The 18,324-nt window shown below is 35.9% G+C and overlaps 1 pseudogene; it reads left to right on the forward strand.

Moving 5' to 3' along the window:
* Nucleotides 1-2,751: 2,751 nt before the first annotated feature.
* Nucleotides 2,752-13,940, forward strand: LOC107820738 (monooxygenase 2-like; annotated as a pseudogene).
* Nucleotides 13,941-18,324: the final 4,384 nt, after the last annotated feature.

Genomic DNA, 18,324 nt, shown 5'->3' on the forward strand with positions numbered 1-18,324 from the left:
CGTCTGGCTCGAATCTAGCCAAAATAATTCGATACAATCACTAAATATTATAGGAATCAATTCTATAAGAAAATACTACATTTTAAAGAAAAGATCCCGAAATTAATTAAAAATTCGGCCGCGGGGCCCACATCTCGGAATCTGGCGATAGTTATGAAATCTGACAACCCATTCAATTACGAGTCCAACCATACCAGTTTCACTCAAATCCGACTCTGTATCGATACCGAAATCTCAAAATTTCGCTTCTATGAGATTTCTAAACTTTTCCAAATTTCAATCTCAAAACACTAATTAAATTGTGAAAACAATGATATATTTATGTTTATAGACCAAATCCAAGTTAGAATCACTTACCCCAATGTCTTTTCCTTGAAAATCTATCAAAAATCGCCTCTGATCAAGCTCCGATTTGTTAAAAATGGCGAATGGGACGATTGCCCTCTTTTTATAAAACTGCCCAGCAGTCTTCGAAACTGGTCCTCGAACTGGGCCTCGATCGCGGCTCCGATCACAGGCTCGAGCCTGGACCTCGGTCATGGCCTCGATCAGGGCATCGAGGTTGGGCCTTCGATCAAGACATCGAGGTTGGGCCTTCGATCAGGGCATCGAGCATGTGCCTTCGATCAGAGCATGGAGCATGGGCCTTTGATCAGGGCATCAAGCATGGGCCTTCGATCAGGGCATTGAGCATGGGCCTTCGATCAGGGCATCAAGCATGGGTCTCGATCCTAGCCCTCGAGCCTTACCTTCGATCATGGCCTCGAGCTGGACCTTCGATTGTGGCTTCGATCTCAAGCTCGAGCCTGGGCCTCGTCAACCCTGGGCTCGATACCTGGGCAAGATATCAACACAGAATATCCAACAGAAGAGGAAACAACACTGCAACAGCTTTTAAGTCCAATTCTTTTGATCCGTTAACCATCTGAAACTCACCCGAGGACCTCGGGACCTCAACCAAATATACCAACAAGTCCTAAAACATCATACGAACTTAGTCGAACCTCTAAATCACATCAAACAAATGCTAAAACCATGAATCATACCCCAATTCAAGCTTAATGAAACTAAGAGTTTTCAACTTCTACATTCGATGCCGGAACCTATCAAATCAACTCCGATTGACCTCAAATTTTACACACAAGTCATAAATAACATAATGGAGCTATGAAAATTTTTGGAATTGGATTCCGACTCCGGTATCAAAAAGTCAACTCATCGGTCAAACTTCCAAACTTAAATTCTTATTTTTAGCCATTTCAAGCCTAATTTAACTACGGACTTCCAAATAAAATTACGAACATGCTCATAAGTCCAAAATCACCATACGGAGCTGTTGGGATCATCAAAATTCTATTCCGGGGTCGTTTTTACATAATTAGGCATCCGGTCACTATTCGAACTTAAACATTTTAATTTTTCTTCAAAATTCTATATCTCGGGCTAGAGACCTCGGAATTTGATTTCGAGCATACGCCCAAGTCCCAAATCACAATACGGACCTACCAGAACTATCAAAATACTGATCCGAGTCTGTTTGCTCAAAATATTGACCAAAGTCAATTCAATTGAGTTTTAATGCTCTAATACACATTTTAAATCTATTTTTCACATAAAAACTTTCCATGAAATTTTACGGATTGTGCACGCAAGTCGAGAAATAATAAATAGTACTTGTCGAGGTCTTAGAATACATAATTAATTATTAAATTTAAAGATGACATTTTGGGTCATCACAGGGAATGTGACTATTACCAATTTGAGTTATATCAACAGTGATGGTAACCCAATCTATGTGATTGAAGATCCCATGAAGTAGGTTCATATGGGTAATAACAAGTCATTAGATGATCAAATATGCGCTATTAAATTATGTCCCTTCCTATAGAGTGTGTATATAGTGCAAGACTGCAAGGAATGGGAGGCTGAGTTATTAAACTCTTAATCTAATAATCCATAGCCTTTTATAGGTGGTGTATTCTGCTGCACAATACACTTGATGGATGGACCATATGAGTGTGGAGTGGGGCCGCTCCTATAAAATTTATGGCAAACAAATATTCTAGAGCACTCACGAAAACCAGGTGCGTGCATGGCCTATTGGTACAAAACCGCAATAAACAACCAAGTGTGTGGAGGTATAATATGATAGATAAGACACTAAACTTACAAAAGAATTTTTGGGTCATAAAAGTTTTGAACTTCACCAATTGTTCTGTAAGTTTAATCTTATTATATCTAGGTCTGGTTCATAGTCCAAAAAATACCAGATTCGACGCATTATGCTCATTTGTGAAAACCCTATTTTTTTTTCATTATGATATCTTTTTTGAGCTATGTGGAGGATTGTTAAAAAATAATAATTTTAATATCTCAAAAAGAATATTTAATGTCTAGGTTCATTCTTTTAATGGGTCTTTATTAGACCAATCAATTTGAATATATTTTGATGTGTATAATACATTAGAATAATTTTGAATATAATATTTTATTAACATTGAATGGGTATCAAAATCAACTATTTTTTTGTAACTTTGAATTTAACCAAAGTTGGTCTTGTATGACCGCTTCCTTAACGTTGATTTTGATAACATTTCCTTAACTTTGATAATAATGTTTCTTTGGTCTTAAATAATTATAACGTTGATTGCCTTAAATGAATTTGACGTTTTGGCATTGAATCCTAGATGGATTTTAACGTTTTTCATTACATCATACGTCCATCTCCTTGGACTATATATAAAAATATCTGCTTGTGTTCATTTGTAGTAGATTGAAGAAACTTAAAACTTCTCTTCCCTTAGTCTTTTTTGTGGATTTGTTTTCTGATTAATCTTTGTTGTTTCTGCTCCTAGTTATACTAGAAGAGCTTGTTGAATTCTAGAGGATACACCTAATAATATTTATCACTGTGTGGGAGAAATATCTTTAAGGATAATGTCCTTGACACGCCTCAAACTAAATCTTTTTCCGCATACTTCAATATTTTTACACCAAGGAATGTCCATGAAAGTTTAATAATCAATTATCAGTTGGAGCACTACTATAATATAGCAGGAATACCACCAGCCAAAGCAGCATACAGCCACAAAAGGAGCAAATGGAGATAAATGAGGACATTGTCATAGTAGGTGCTGGAATTGCTGGACTTGCCACTTCTTTGGCACTTCACAGGTATAGAAAGAGTACGAAAGAGCAATATACCCTAGAAAGTACTTTGTCCAAACTATGTGTTCATACTTTGTTCCGGTCAAACACTGCCGCGTAAATTGGGACGGCGGGTGTACCAATTTTTGTGTGTCATATTTAACGGTCACGTATGCTATGTTCCATTTTATGTTTTACTTCTTAGTCTGATTAAAAAGTTATGATACGTTTTTATATTTAGAAATAGTTTAATTTTAATTTTTCGATTTATTCTTAATGACAAGGTTTTATAGCCACAGAAATATCATAAAATATTTAAGAACACAAGTTTCAAAAGTCTTTCTTTTTTCTTTTTTAAACTCGGTTACCGTTAATTAAACACATTAACATAAAATGATAAGGAATAAGTTATTATCAGAGGTAATTTATGATATAAATTAACAAGTGTATGATCTTATTACATAGTAAAATTCTTTCCAATTAAAAAAAATTCTTTCCATCTATACATAATTCAAGCTGATGAAAGTAATGGATCCACTTTTTTTATACAACCTCGTTACTTTAAGTAATGATTTAATGGATTTAGTTGAGCACATGATCAATTCGACACCAAATAAATTCGCCTATATATGGTTATATATTTTGGTGCATGGTCTTTACGTACGTGTTTTTGATAGAATTACTGATGGTTCTTTTGTTCTTTAGACTGGGGTTGCGGAGCTTAGTGTTGGAATCACCAGACTCTCTTCGAACATCAGGATTTGCCCTTGCTTTATGGACCAACGCCTGGAGGGCACTGGACGCTCTTGGCGTTGGAGACACCCTTAGACAATGTTCTCTCCAGTTTAGTCGGTACGTGTAAGGCCACGAAAAGTTTAATTCGGTTATTATTATATATTAATTTGAGTTTGTTGTAAGTATCCGCATCTCTTTATATCTGACCTTTTTGAACAGTCATCTCAGTTGATGAGCTTTGTACTTATCTCCAATTTAGCAACTAATAACAGTCAATCACGCAATTAGAACTACGGATTGTTTGGTTGTTCTTCTTTAATGTAACCTGCCAACATAACTTTTTAATTTGTCTCTATCTACTTCCTATAAATAATTTTTTTAGTTAACTGCGTCACGTATATGCTTTATACTTTTTTAGTGTGGAAACTGTGGAAGGAAGGTATCAATGTCCCTCTAATTGAAAGTGTAGCTTCTCCCCTGTTCCCAGTATTTACCCAACATGTAAAAAGTATTTGCTAAAGATGCATATATTTTCCGTTTTTGTTGCAACTCCAAGATCCAGCTATATACAGTGTTCTTGTGATGATTCATTGTGTAACTATTGTTTTAGTAAATCCTCGTTTCATTGCTTCTCTGTTTCATCTGGATGAAGAGTCGTTTAAGAAAAGAGTTGTTGGGTTTGAAATGTCAAACCAACCGAAGGAATAGTAAGGAAGATTTTATGGCAAATATTTCTTTGGTTTCACATTAAATATTTGATTCTTGCTAAACCCATTAGATCATTTATGACATCAATGAAGCAATCCTAAAAATTATAAATAGGTGTCTTGCTTTCATTGTAAAATACACCAACAAAGAGAGAAAGAAAGAGTGAGGCATCGCAGACAAGGTATAAGAAAATAGTTTATGAGAAAAATAGAGAGTGAGCGATATTGTAGTGAGATGGGAATATCAAAAGAGGGTTATTTCTTTTGAGTGTTGTAGTGGTCTTTGGAGTATTTTACTCGGACCTACAAAGTATAAAATTCCTTACTATAGTGATATCAGTTGCTCCTCTCGGGCCGTGGTTTTTCCCTTATTCAAAAGGGTTTTTCACATAAAAATCTTGATGTCGTTGTCACTCTTTTATTCTTGTTAATTACCGAATCTCGGTGCTACGTTATTATTTCGCTTTTAGTACCGTGACTATTATTTTTGTGGGAGGTTTATTCCCAACAACTATTATCAAAGCACAGGTTCTGCTCGTTCACAAGAATACTATTCACTGTCGGTAGTACTATACTCGGTAAAAAATAAAAATGTTCGGAATAAATTACGAGGTAACAAAATTTAACGGAGATAGCGGTTTCTCAACATGGCAAAGAAGGATGAGAGATCTGCTCATCCAACAAGGATTACACAAGGTACTAGATGCTGATGCCAAAATGCATGATACCATGAAAGCTAAGGATTGAGATCACTTGGATGAAAGGGCTGCTAGTGCAATCAAGTTGCACTTATCAGATGATGTGGTAAATAACATCATTGATGAAGACACCGCACGTGGCATTTGGACAAGGTTGGAAAGCCTATACATGTCCAAAACGCTAACAAATAAATTGTACCTAAAGAAGCAGCTATAAGCTCTACACAAAGGTGAAGGTACGGATTTTTTGTCACATTTAAATATGTTTAACGGACTAATCACACAGCCCGCCAATCTCGGAGTAAAAATCGAGAAATAGGATAAAGCCATCTTGTTGTTGAACTCGTTGCCATCTTTGTATGATAATCTGGCAACAACCATCCTGTACGGTAAGACTACCATTGAGTTGAAAGATGTCACATCGGCTTTTCTACTCAATGAGAAGATGAGAAAGAAGCCTAAAAATCAAGGACATACTCTCATCATAGAAGGTAGATGCAGGAGTTATCAAAGGAGTTCGAGCAACTATGGTAGATCCAGAGCTCGTGGGAAGTCTAAGAATAGATCCAAATCAAGAGCTAGAAATTGCTACAATTGTGATCAACCAGGTCACTTCAAAAGAGATTGCCTAAATCCATGGAAAGGCAAAGGTGAAACTAGTGGCCAGAAGAATGACGATAACACAGCCACCATGGTGCAAAATAATGATAATGTTTTCCTCTGTATAAACGAAGAAGAGGAATGCATGCACTTATCAGGTCCAGAGTCGGAATGGGTGGTTGATACAGCAACATCTTACCATGCCACACCGGTAAGAGATCTTTTTTGCAGATATGTAGCAGGTGATTTCGGCCTTGTGAGAATGGGTAACACAAGTTACTCAAAGATTGCGGGGATCGGTGACATTTGTATCAAGACAAATGTCAGATGCACATTGGTTCTAAAGGACATGCGGCATGTACCTGATTTGCGGATGAACTTGATCTCGGGAATTGCTTTAGACCGAGATTGATACGAGAACTATTTTGCAAATCAAAAGTGGAGACTCACCAAGGAATCACTGGTGATTGCAAAGGGAGTTGTTTATGGCATGTTGTACAGGACAAATGCAGAAATATGCCAATGTGAATTGAACGCGGCACAAGATGAGATTTCTGCAGATTTGTGGCACAAAAGGATGGGTTATATGAGCGAGAAGAGATTGCAGATTCTTGCCAGAAAATCACTCATTTCTTATGCCAAAGGTACACCGATAAAACCTTGTGACTACTATTTTTTGGTAAGCAGCATAAAGTCTCATTTCAGACATCGTCTGAAAGAAAATTGAATATACTTGATTTGATATATTCTGATGTTTGTGGTCCAATGGAAATTGAATCGATGGGGGGTAACAAATATTTTGTTACTTTTATTGATGATGCTTCACGAAAATTATGGGTTTATATTTTGAAAATCAAAGATCAGGTATTTTAAGTTTTTCAGAAGTTTTATGCTATGGTGGAAAGGGAGACATGTCAAAATCTAAAGCGTCTCTGAAGTGACAATGGAAGTGAGTACACTTCAAGAAAATTTGAAGAGTATTGTTCGAGTCATGGGATCAGACATGAAAAAATAGTTTCTGGAACCCCACAACACAATGGCGTAGCCGAAAGGATGAACCACACCATTGTGGAAAAGGTGAAAAGCATGCTCAGAATGGCTAAACTGTCTAAGTCATTCTGGGGTGTAACAGTTCAGACAGCTTGTTATCTGATCAACAGAAGTCCATCAGTTCCGTTGGCCTTTGACATCCCAGAGAGAGTTTGGACCAACAAGGAGGTGTCCTACTCACATCTGAAGGTGTTCGGTTGCAGGGCTTTTGCACATATACCAAAGGAGCAGAGAACAAAGCTGGATGATAAATCTGTTCCCTGCATATTCATCAGATATGGAGATGAAGAGTTCGGGTACAGATTGTGGGATCTTGTAAAGAAAAAGGTCATTAGAAACAGACATGTAGTCTTCCGAGAAAGTGAAGTTTGAAATGCTGATGATATGCTAGAGAAGGCCAAGAATGGTATAATTCCTAACATTATTACTATTCCTTCTACTTCTAACAGTCCCACAAGTGCATAAAGTAGGACCGACGAGGTTACCGAGCAGGGGGAGCAACCTGGTGAGGTTATGGAGCAGGGGGAGCAACTTGATGATGATGCCAAACAAGTGGAGTACCCCACTTAGGAATAAGAACAACCTCAACATCTGAGAAGATCAGAGAGGCCAAGGGTAGAGTCATGCAAGTACCCTTCCACAGAGTATGTCCTCATCAGTGATGAAGGGGAGCCAGAAAGTCTTAAGGAGGTGCTATCTCATCCAGAAAAGAACCAGCGGATGAAAACCATGCAAGAGGAGATGGAATCTTTGTAGAAAAATGGCACGTACAAGCTAATTAAACTTCCAAAGGGTAAAAGACCACTCAAATGTAAGTGGGTCTTTAAACTCAAGAAAGATGGAAATGGCAAGCTAGTTAGATACAAAGCTCGATTGGTGATTAAAGGCTTCGAACAGAAAAAAGGTATTGATTTTGACGAAATTTTCTCACATGTTGTCAAAATGACTTCTATTCGAACAATCTTGAGCTTAACAGCTAGCCTAGATCTTGAAGTGGAGCAGTTGGATGTGAAAACTGCATTTCTTCATGCAGATTTGGAAGAGGAGATTTATATGGAGCAACCAGAAGGATTTGAAATAGCTGAAAGGAAACATATGGTGTGCAAACTGAATAAGAGTCTTTATGGGTTGAAGCAGGCACCAAGACAGTGGTACAAGAAGTTTGACTAATTCATGAAAAGTCAAACTTACACAAAGACATATTCTGATCCATGTGTATACATCAAAAGATTTTATGAAAATAACTTTATTATATTGTTGTTGTATGTGGATGACATGTTAATTGTAGGAAAGGACAAAGGGTTGATCGCAAAGTTGAAGGGAGATCTGTCCAAGTCATTTGATATGAAGGATTTGGGCCTAGCACAACAAATTTTAGGCATGAAGATAGTTTGAGAGTGAACAAGTAGAAAGTTGTGGCTATCTCAGGAGAAGTACATTGAACGTATACTGGAACGCTTCAACATAAAGAATGCTAAGCCAGTCAGCACACCTCTTGCTAGTCATCTAAAGTTGAGCAAGAAAATGTGTCCTACAACAGTGGAGGAGAAAGTGAACATGGCTAGAGTTCCTTATTCTTCTGCAGTCGGAAGCTTGATGTATACAATGGTATGCACTAGACCTGATATTGCTCACGCAGTTGGTGTTGTCAGAAGGTTTCTTGAAAATCCTGGAAAAGAACACTGGGAAGCAGTCAAGTGGATACTCAGGTACCTAAGAGGTACCACGAGAGATTGTTTGAGCTCTGAAAGATCTGATCCAATCTTGAAGGGCTATACAGATGTTGATATGGCAGGTGACATTGATAACAGAAAATCCATTACTGGATATTTGTTCACATTTTCAGGGGGAGCTATATCATGGCAGTCGAAATTGCAGAAGTGTGTCGCACTCTCTACAACTGAAGCGGAGTATATTGTCGCTAGTGAAGCTAGCAAGGAGATGATATGGTTGAAACGGTTCATTCAAGAGCTTGGATTGAATCAGAATGAGTATGTCGTCTATTGTGACAGTCAAAGTGCAATAGACCTTAGCAAGAACTTCATGTACCATGCAAGGAACAAATACATCGACGTGAGATATCACTAGATTCGATAAATGGTAGAGAATGAATCTCTAAAAGTCTTGAAGATCCATACAAGTGAGAATGTTTCGGATATGCTGACCAAGGTGGTACCAAGAGACAAGTTCGAGCTATGCAAAGAACTTGTCTGCATGAACTCTATATGAAAAACTGGAGTTACCTCCTTTAGGTGCATGAGACTGGAGGGGAAGATTTGATGGGTCCATCCAATGTGTAAGGAAGACATCTTCCTTTTGGCTTTGAAATGTCAAGCCAACTAAAGGAATAGTAAGGAAGATTTTATGGCAAATATTTCTTTGGTTTCACATTGAATATTTGACTCTTTCCAAACTCATGAGATCACTGATGACATCAATGAAGTAATCTTAAACAATACAAATAGGTGCCTTGCTCTCATTGTAAAATACACTAACAAAGAAAGAAAGAAAGAGTGAGGCATCACAGACAAAGTATAAGAAAATAGTCTGTGAGAAAAATAGAGAGTGAACGATATTGTAGTGAGGTGGGAATATCAAAAGAGGGTTATTTCATTTTGAGTGTTGTAGTGGTCTTTGGAGTATTTTACTCGGACCTACAAAGTGTAAATTTCCTTAATATAGTGATATCAGTTGCTCCTCTCAAGGCCGTACGTGGTTTTTCCCTTATTCAAAATGGTTTTTCACGTAAAAATCTTGGTGTCGTTGTCACTCTTTTATTCTTGTTAATTATCGAATCTCGGTATTACGTTATTATTTCGCTTTTAGTAACATGACTATTATTTTTGTGGGGGTTTATTCCCAACAGTTCGAGTCTTTGAAAAGTGATATCTCTGCTTGAATTTAATGAGCTTTTAACTTCCTATAGGTTCGAAGCATTTTCAGCAGATTCAGGCATGCCTACTGCAGAGATTTCCCTCGAGGCAAATAACAAACCGTAAGCTACACTTTAAATTTGATATTTTGAACAGTGTTCTAAAAAACATTTTTCGGGTGAGTCCTAGGGCGAAGCGTACCAAAAGACACTGAGTGATCATAATGTCGGAGCATAAGTATTGTGGGGCATAGGCCCCGACATTTCGAGCGTTCGCCTAGGGATAAGCCCCAACGCTCTGGGCGTTCACTTGGGGCATAAGCCCCGAGAACTTTTCCAAATTTGAGCCAAAATTACTTAATAAATCTCTTTTGTTTAACTTAAACATCCAAAAGTGAATTCATAGTAAATTTTCAAACGAAAAATTTCGAAAGCCAAAGATTTTTTCTAATTGTTTATCCTAGTTTTATAATTTTTACTCTATGTCGTTTACTACTAAATAACAAATACACTTTAAACCTTTATTTGCAAAGTGTAAACTACAAAGCAACGAGTTTTGTTCTCTAATTGTTACTGTGCTTTCAGGCTTGCGTTTTCCTTCTTTATGCTTCATTTTTTTTGGCATTATTTAATTTATTCTTTTCAAATTAGTTTTTGAATTTATAATTTCTTTTAGTATCACCCCAGTGTAGATATTGTTTTGATGACTGGTATTATACAACAATTATAGGCATTTTATTAATTTCATGGATAAATAATAATTTTATGTATGTATATATATATATATATATATATATATATATATATATACACACACACATAAACGTATCATAGCAACATCAAAAGCAGCTCCTGATCAAATGGAGCACACATATATATACACATAAAATTTTATATATATATATATATATATATATATATATATATATATATATATATATATTATATTGATATTACTAAAATTAGAATGTTATTTTTATAATTCTAAGCATGAAAAATCATGTTGTGTGTGTGTGTATATATATATATATATATATATATATATATATATATATATATATATATATATTTGAATTATTGGAAACTAAAATATTATTTTTATAATTCTAAGTATTTTCTATCATAGTGATATTAATTATAGGTGTAATACATCTTTACGTCTTTTACTTTTTCAAGTAAAAAATATTTATTTTATGGTTCATACATGCACGTGTTAGCATAAACCTTAAACTACTAAGTTAGCGTTTAAATTTAATTGAAACCTGAAAAAAGAATTTTTGAAATTGTGTTGAAAAATAATTTTTGAAAGTTGAAGTTATGTTTGGACATGTATTTTATTCGAAGAAAAGTTAGAATTTTGTGAGTGGAAGAAAAATCTTTCACCCAAAAACTGTCCTGAATCATGGAAACTTGAATATTTTGAATTTTTTTTTCCTCAAAACATGATGATATTTCATGAATAAATAATGTTTTTAATTATTTTTTTGGAAAAACTGAAGCCAAAATCTATGGCCTAACTGGAACTTAAAAGCTAAATTGTGATATTTTAATAATAACATGAAAGTATTGACATGAGTCATTTGTTTCTCTTTTATTTAATTTCGTTACATAACCGTACTTGTCAAATCTCACAACACAACTCTTTGTGTTATACAGTAGAGATTACGACAGCCGTTGTATGAAAAGACAGGAGATAGTGGAGACTTTAGAAAAAGAACTTCCCCTAGGAACTATAAAATATTCTTCCCTCGTTGTTTCCATCCAAGACTCTGGACTATTCAAGTTGCTACATTTGGCTGACACAACTGTTCTTCGAACCAAGGTGAATATATATTCTTGTTTTTATTTTTTTGGGGTTAAATTTTCATATAGAATCCCATACCTGAAACCTCGATTAGTATTAACTATCCCCATATTTCATATAATATTAAATAAAAAATCCTCAAATATTACGACTAAGCTAGCTCATAAGATATTATTGTCAACTAAGCGCTATCATATTCGACTCAAAATTTAGTTAGATGACAATATGTGAAGTTATGGACTTTATTAAAAAATAATAAACCCTTAATTAAACCTTCAACTTCAGAAAATCAAGCAACAAATTAGTAGTAGAAAATCGGGCAGCCTCATTGTTTGAGTGTAGCTGAATAATCACCACTAAAGCTAAGATTGTGGTACAATGGCTAAGATTTCTTCACCCAGATTTCGTGTTCGAACACTTCCCTCGTTAATTGGTTTTAGGCAGAGGTGAAAACAAAATTTGAAAATTTATGCGTTCAGGACTCTAACCGTTTAAGTTAATCCATACCTTGGTCTCTAACTCTTCCCCTAATCTTAGGCAGTGCGAATCAATTAACTGGGCCCAAAAAAGATTTGAATATTTCTGCTTTACATGAAGGTGATGAGCCTCCCGACACTAGTCGATGCAAATCGTTCCGCTATTCGAGGATATGTTGAGTATTTAGAAGAAGGTCACGAGTTTGAGCCGAAATTTTGTGCTTATTTTGGAAGAGGAGTTCGCATTGGTTTCCTTCCCTGTGATGACGAGAGCTTGTACTGGTTTTGCACTTTTACTCCATCTGCCCTCAACTGTAAGCCTGCTCCCTTAATTAGCTTCTACACCGCAATTATTAGCATACCTTTTTCTTTAATTTCCACTGAAGATAATGAGATATATATGCATACCTTTTCCATACAAGATAAATTGGAGATTATTTTATTTATCTACTTTTTCCACGGAAGATATAATGCCACTGTAGTATGTTTTTGATATATGGTGGAAATAATTTCCTAGTTCATGTGGCTGGACTCGAATTTTTAGTCGGGACTTCTATGCAATACATGAAACCGGATGAAAAATCAAAAAATAAAAAATCAATTCCTAGAAAAAAGATTACGAGAAAGTTATTTTCTGATATATTTAGTTACTAAAAATGTGTTTCAAGGACAATATTTATAAGTATTATTCCCTCCGTTCCAGTTTATATGAACATATTTCCTTTTTGGTCTGTTTCAAAAGAATGACCCATTTTTAAATTTGGAAATAATTTAGCTTAAATTTACAATTCTACCCTTAATAAGAAGCTTTTATAACTCTAGACCCCTTTTTGACTTGTTTATAACCACAAATTACAATAATCTTTATTTTTTTTAAATTTTATATTCAGTAAAACATGTTCACCTAAATTAGAAAGAGGAGTAGTCAAATGGACAAATAACTTCCACGGAAGATAATTACGACCTTTTATTTATGTACTTTCTCCACAGGATAATCAGAACTTTGTCGTTTTATGTGTGCTTGTCTGTTGCTTTATCTTTTTTTCTTTTATGTGTCATACCAATATCTCTGCCTTTTTATCTGATCTATCATGTAAAGCTTTTGAAATGCATGCATCTCGATCAGATGATGAATCGATAGAAGGAAGTCCAGCCAAAATGAAGCAATTTGTGCTAAGTATGGCCAGCAACGTACGTGTCAAAAGAAGCATACAATATCCTACAGAGAACCTCACTAGATAGCTTATATTGTGCCAAACTAAAATTAAGATCGCCATTGAATATTTTAATGAGAGACAATATTGTCAAAAGAAACACTTGTCTAATTGGTGATGCACTTCACCCTATGACACCTGATATTGGTCAAGGTGGATGTTCAGCATTAGAAGATAGTGTGATTCTTGCTAGGTGCATTGCTGAAACGTTTTCAAGAAAATTACCAACAGGAATTGAGAAATTAGAAGATGATGAATTTTACAATAGAATTAAAGTTGGTTTGGAGAAGTATGCAAAAGAGAGAAGATGGAGGATTTTTAACCTTATTAGCACTTCATATTTGGTTGGTTTGGCACAAGAAAGTAATGAGAAGGTGATTAGCTACTTGATAGAGAAATTCTTGGCTCAATTTACCATTGAGACTATGCTGAGAATGGGTGATTTTGATTGTGGGAAACTATTGACCTAATCTGGTTGAAGTGAAGATGTAAACTTCGTTTATTGCTATTATGATCAATGAGTAATTAAGAGCACCTAGAAAAGAACAGTTAAAAAACGTTGTTGTAAGAACTAGCTTGTATGGAAGCTAAGGTTGCAAATGTGTCACTCTATCATATGTAAGGAGTTTATTTTTCAGCTGTGCTATTAACGAGTACTTCCCTCCTCCCAATTTATGTGGTTCTATTCAAATTTGCAAGAGTCAAACAAGTTTTTCTTTTATTATAATTTTTCATAAGTCTTTCAAATACTTCGAATTATTAAGTATTGTGATTTTTTGTACTTTTTATCTAGTTTTCAAATATATAAATGTTATTTCAAAAAATTTAAAAATTTCGTGTCTAAATTAACAATCAAAATTATAGACGGGCTCTCGAAAAACATACATTTGAACAGAGGAAGTACATAACTCTTAGAACAACTAACGTACAGGGAATACAACATTCTCCTTTGATGAAATTTAACTTTTTTTTCCCATTTAATGTTCGATTAATTTGGATTCCTGTTGTGTAAGTCTATTAAAGGAGAAGCGCGTCCTGTTAGAATATATTTCATTCTCAAGACTCGAATCCAAATCTTATTGTTAAGGGTAGAGGGATCCTATCCATATTCCACCGCAACTTTGACGCAGAAGAATTTAACTAACAAAGGCAGATATACTGTGATGTGGATCTAAGAGACTATATTTCACTTAATTAACACCTTCATCTTTTGGTTCGTGTAACACTACTCTTTTCACATTTGATAGATAGAAACTCGCTTGCCTTTAAGGTCAACGGCCAAAATGAGATTGTTATTGCTGGATTGTTCAAAAGGTTAAAGACGACTTCAACTATTATTATATATAATTCCTTCTTTTTTATTGAGCCTTGACCCACCTTTTGAAGTGCTAATAGTATAATTGCAATTATTAGTTTTTCTGTATCAGATAATTTTTTTCTCAATTTAAAAAAGAAAATGCGTTATAACTCATTATAATTGAGGCTCGTTTTTTAGTTATTAGAAATTTCGACCATAAATTTTACTAATTGTCTTTGGGGTTGAGGGGAGTGGTTTTATTCCATTTAAAGGTGACGTGAGTATTAATATATTCCTAAACCCATAAAATAAATATAGGTAAACTTGACCTACGATAACAAATAACTCTCATATCAAGGCTAATAATAATTTGAAAAGTAAAGTATATAACTTGTTAAGCCTATAACAAGTTAAACTGAACTTATATAAAATATTTTTACACTTTCAGTATACAACACTTAACAGCCTAAGACACTTAAATGGAATTTACTCGATCGAAAACGGAATCCACAAAGTTGTGATGTAAACAAGGCCGGCTCTAACACTATAATAGGTAAGGCTAGCGCTTTAGGCCCCAATTTTGGGCCTCCATTTTTTAGAAATAATATATATTTTATACGTTTATACTTATTTTAAAAAAATAATATTTAGTACTTATGTACTTTTCATATAAAAGGAAAGAAAACTATAAATCAAGTAAAGATTTGACTTACTTAAAAAATATTGGACTTAAAGAAAGTCATATAACAGTTGATTCGGCATAAAGAAGTTTTTCAAAAATAAAATTAATAAATTCTTACCTAAGATCAATAATGTCTTAAGAAAGATTAAAAGACTTGACTCTATTATCAATTGATAAGGAATTATTAGAAAAAACAAATCAACTACAGAAGAATTATTTATAACTTTGCATCTCAAAAAGCTAGAAGGATAGATTTCAAATGAAAAAAAATATATTATAACATTCTTATAAAAATTTAGGCCTCATATTAAACTTTGGCTTTAGGTCACAGATGCTTGAGCCGTCCCTAGATGTAAAATCAAGAATGATAATTTGAAAACACCTGTAATAAGATAAAAATTCAAGTGTCCAGAGAAGTTATTTATTTGCATTATTAGTTGGTGCTGATTCTTGTATGGGGTAAAATATATTCATATTTAATGTTCGCATGAGAAAGTGACACGTGGAGCCGAAGATATAAGACAATCGGGCCCGAGGGCAATGGTATCGCTTGTTATCAGAGAGAATGATATACATAAAGGAGAAGTACTTGCCTACCACAAGTACTTGCCTATCACCTGTTAGCATTTAATGACGAATATTCTGTAGAATTAAGTGCACGGCCCATTGCAGAGAATAAGGCATTTACTGCCTACCATTACACACTCTTCAGTGGCCCTCATAATTTATTTAAGAGGGGCTTGATCCTAGGACCTTGTTCCCTAGGTACAATTATAAATAGTGAGCTCTACCATAATTGTAAGGGACGAATTTTCTAACAAACATATACTACACTTTGTTCAAAGCTCAATAACATTTTACTTTCTTGCTTATTTATATTGTTCTTATTGCCTCCGGAAGCTCTGTTTCCGGGCTCAAGATCTTTATCGTCTTATCTCGATTTTAACGCTAAGTCTTACATTTTTGTCTAATTCATTTATCATTTTAGGATCAAACCGATTCACTTATCTATAAACCACGTATAAATTCAACTGTACTATTTTACGGGTAAAACGTTTGGCGCCCACCGTGGGGCTTAGATAGTTGTGTAATTGAATTGATCCGTGCATCTATTACAAACTTGTTTGATTCTTTGTTCTTATCGAAAATCATTAAAAATGGCAGATAACGATGTTAGCATCACACACAACATTGAGGCTCAAGGAAATCAACCGCATCACGAAAATTTCATTAGTGATACCCGCAACGAGGGGGACGAGGCCACGCCGGTTCACGACGGGCAATATCTGTGACACGTTCGAGAGGAAACTCATGATGATGCTGAAGACGAACACATCGTTGAAATAGTAAGGATCTTGAGGGAGCAATAAAAGGCCATTATGGGCCATCTCTCGTGGCAGGATTAGGTCATGACAGAATTAAGACAGTCATTTTCGGGTGCTTCCAACAACACGAATGGTGAGGTCCAATTCCTCCCCGTGTTCCCTCTAACCAGGCAATGCAAAGGATTGATAACAACACCCCAAGGAACAAAGTCGACTTTGATAGGGTTGGGGGGAACGGTAGCGATTCTAGCAATAACAATGAGAATGACCCCTTAAAACCAAACTCATGCGGTTTATGAGGGAAATAAACACCCGAATGGATCAAATTTCGGGCGCACCACCAGTACTGAAAGGACCGAATTCAAAGAAGTACACACAGTTGTCGGTCAAACCGAGAGCGGCACTAGAGTTGATCCTGAAGCGGTTCAAAATGCCAGATGTGTCGAAGTATGATGGGACTTCAGATCCCGAGGAGCATATGACCATCTATACAACGGCAGTGAAGGGAAATGATTTGACTCCATACGAGATTGAGTTAGTTTTATTGAATAAACTCGGGGAGACCCTCACGAAGATGGCCCTGCCATGTTATTCACTCTTGCCCGAGCATTCCACAGATTCCTTCGAGACGCTGGCGGATTATTTCATTAAGGCCCATGTCGGATCCAGGAAGGTACAGGCTCGAAATGCCGATATATTCAGGACTGCACAAGGAGAGTCTGAATTATTGCGGGAGTTCATGACCAGATTCCAGAAGGAAATGATTCTGCTACCGGTCGTACCAGATGAATAGGCAACTAAAGCATTCACTAAAGGTATGATTATGAGGACTCCCGATGCTTCCTAGAAATGGAAGGAAATTCTGCTCAAGTTCTAGGAAACAACATAGGTAGATGTTCACAACCGGTACGAATCATAAATAATAATTGAGAATGATCAGCTCGGTTTCCCGACATCAACCAATGGTCGAGACCGAGAGAAGAATAAAGAGAAGTCAAGAGATTATTTCGACTCAGATCGACGGTCTTCGAGGGGTCGATTTCTACCCTATGAACGGGGCTGAAGGACATGACAGAGGTTTCCAATCGGCGGATAAATTCGCTACCAATAGGAGAACTAATCGTTGCCAAAATAATAGGTCAGTGCAAGATAAGGAGACATCAGGTTCTCGAGATTCCTCCTATCCCAGGCTTTCCGAGTACGACTTTAACGTCAGCGTGGTGGAGCTGGTATCAGCTATGAAGAACATCAAAGAACCATGATTGCCGAAGCCAATGAGATCCAATCCCAGCCAAAGGGATCCTAATTTATGGTACGAATATCATGGGATCAACGTTCACCGGACATAGGACTGTCGGCATCTGCACGAGGAGATGGAGACATTACTGAAAAATGGTCATCTTAGAGAGTTTTTAAGCTATAGGGCTAAAAATAACTACGACCGTAATCGTGACAATGCAGAACCTTCAAAATTAGGAGAAGATCCGCAACACTTGACAATCATCATGATTTTTGGGGGAAACGAGATTAATGGTGTGACATTTTTGGCGGCAAAAAAGACAAAGGTGTCAGTGACCCACAACAAGAGACTCTGGGAAGTCGCTGAGGACGATAACACTTTCACGGAGGGAGACACAAATGGATTGCTGCTGCCGCACAACGATGCATTGGTAATATCTTTAAATGTCTTTGATTTTAAAAATAAATGTGTTTTGGT

This window comes from Nicotiana tabacum, chromosome 15, assembly GCF_000715075.1.
Source record: "Nicotiana tabacum cultivar K326 chromosome 15, ASM71507v2, whole genome shotgun sequence".
In the NCBI taxonomy this organism is placed as follows: Eukaryota; Viridiplantae; Streptophyta; class Magnoliopsida; order Solanales; family Solanaceae; genus Nicotiana; species Nicotiana tabacum.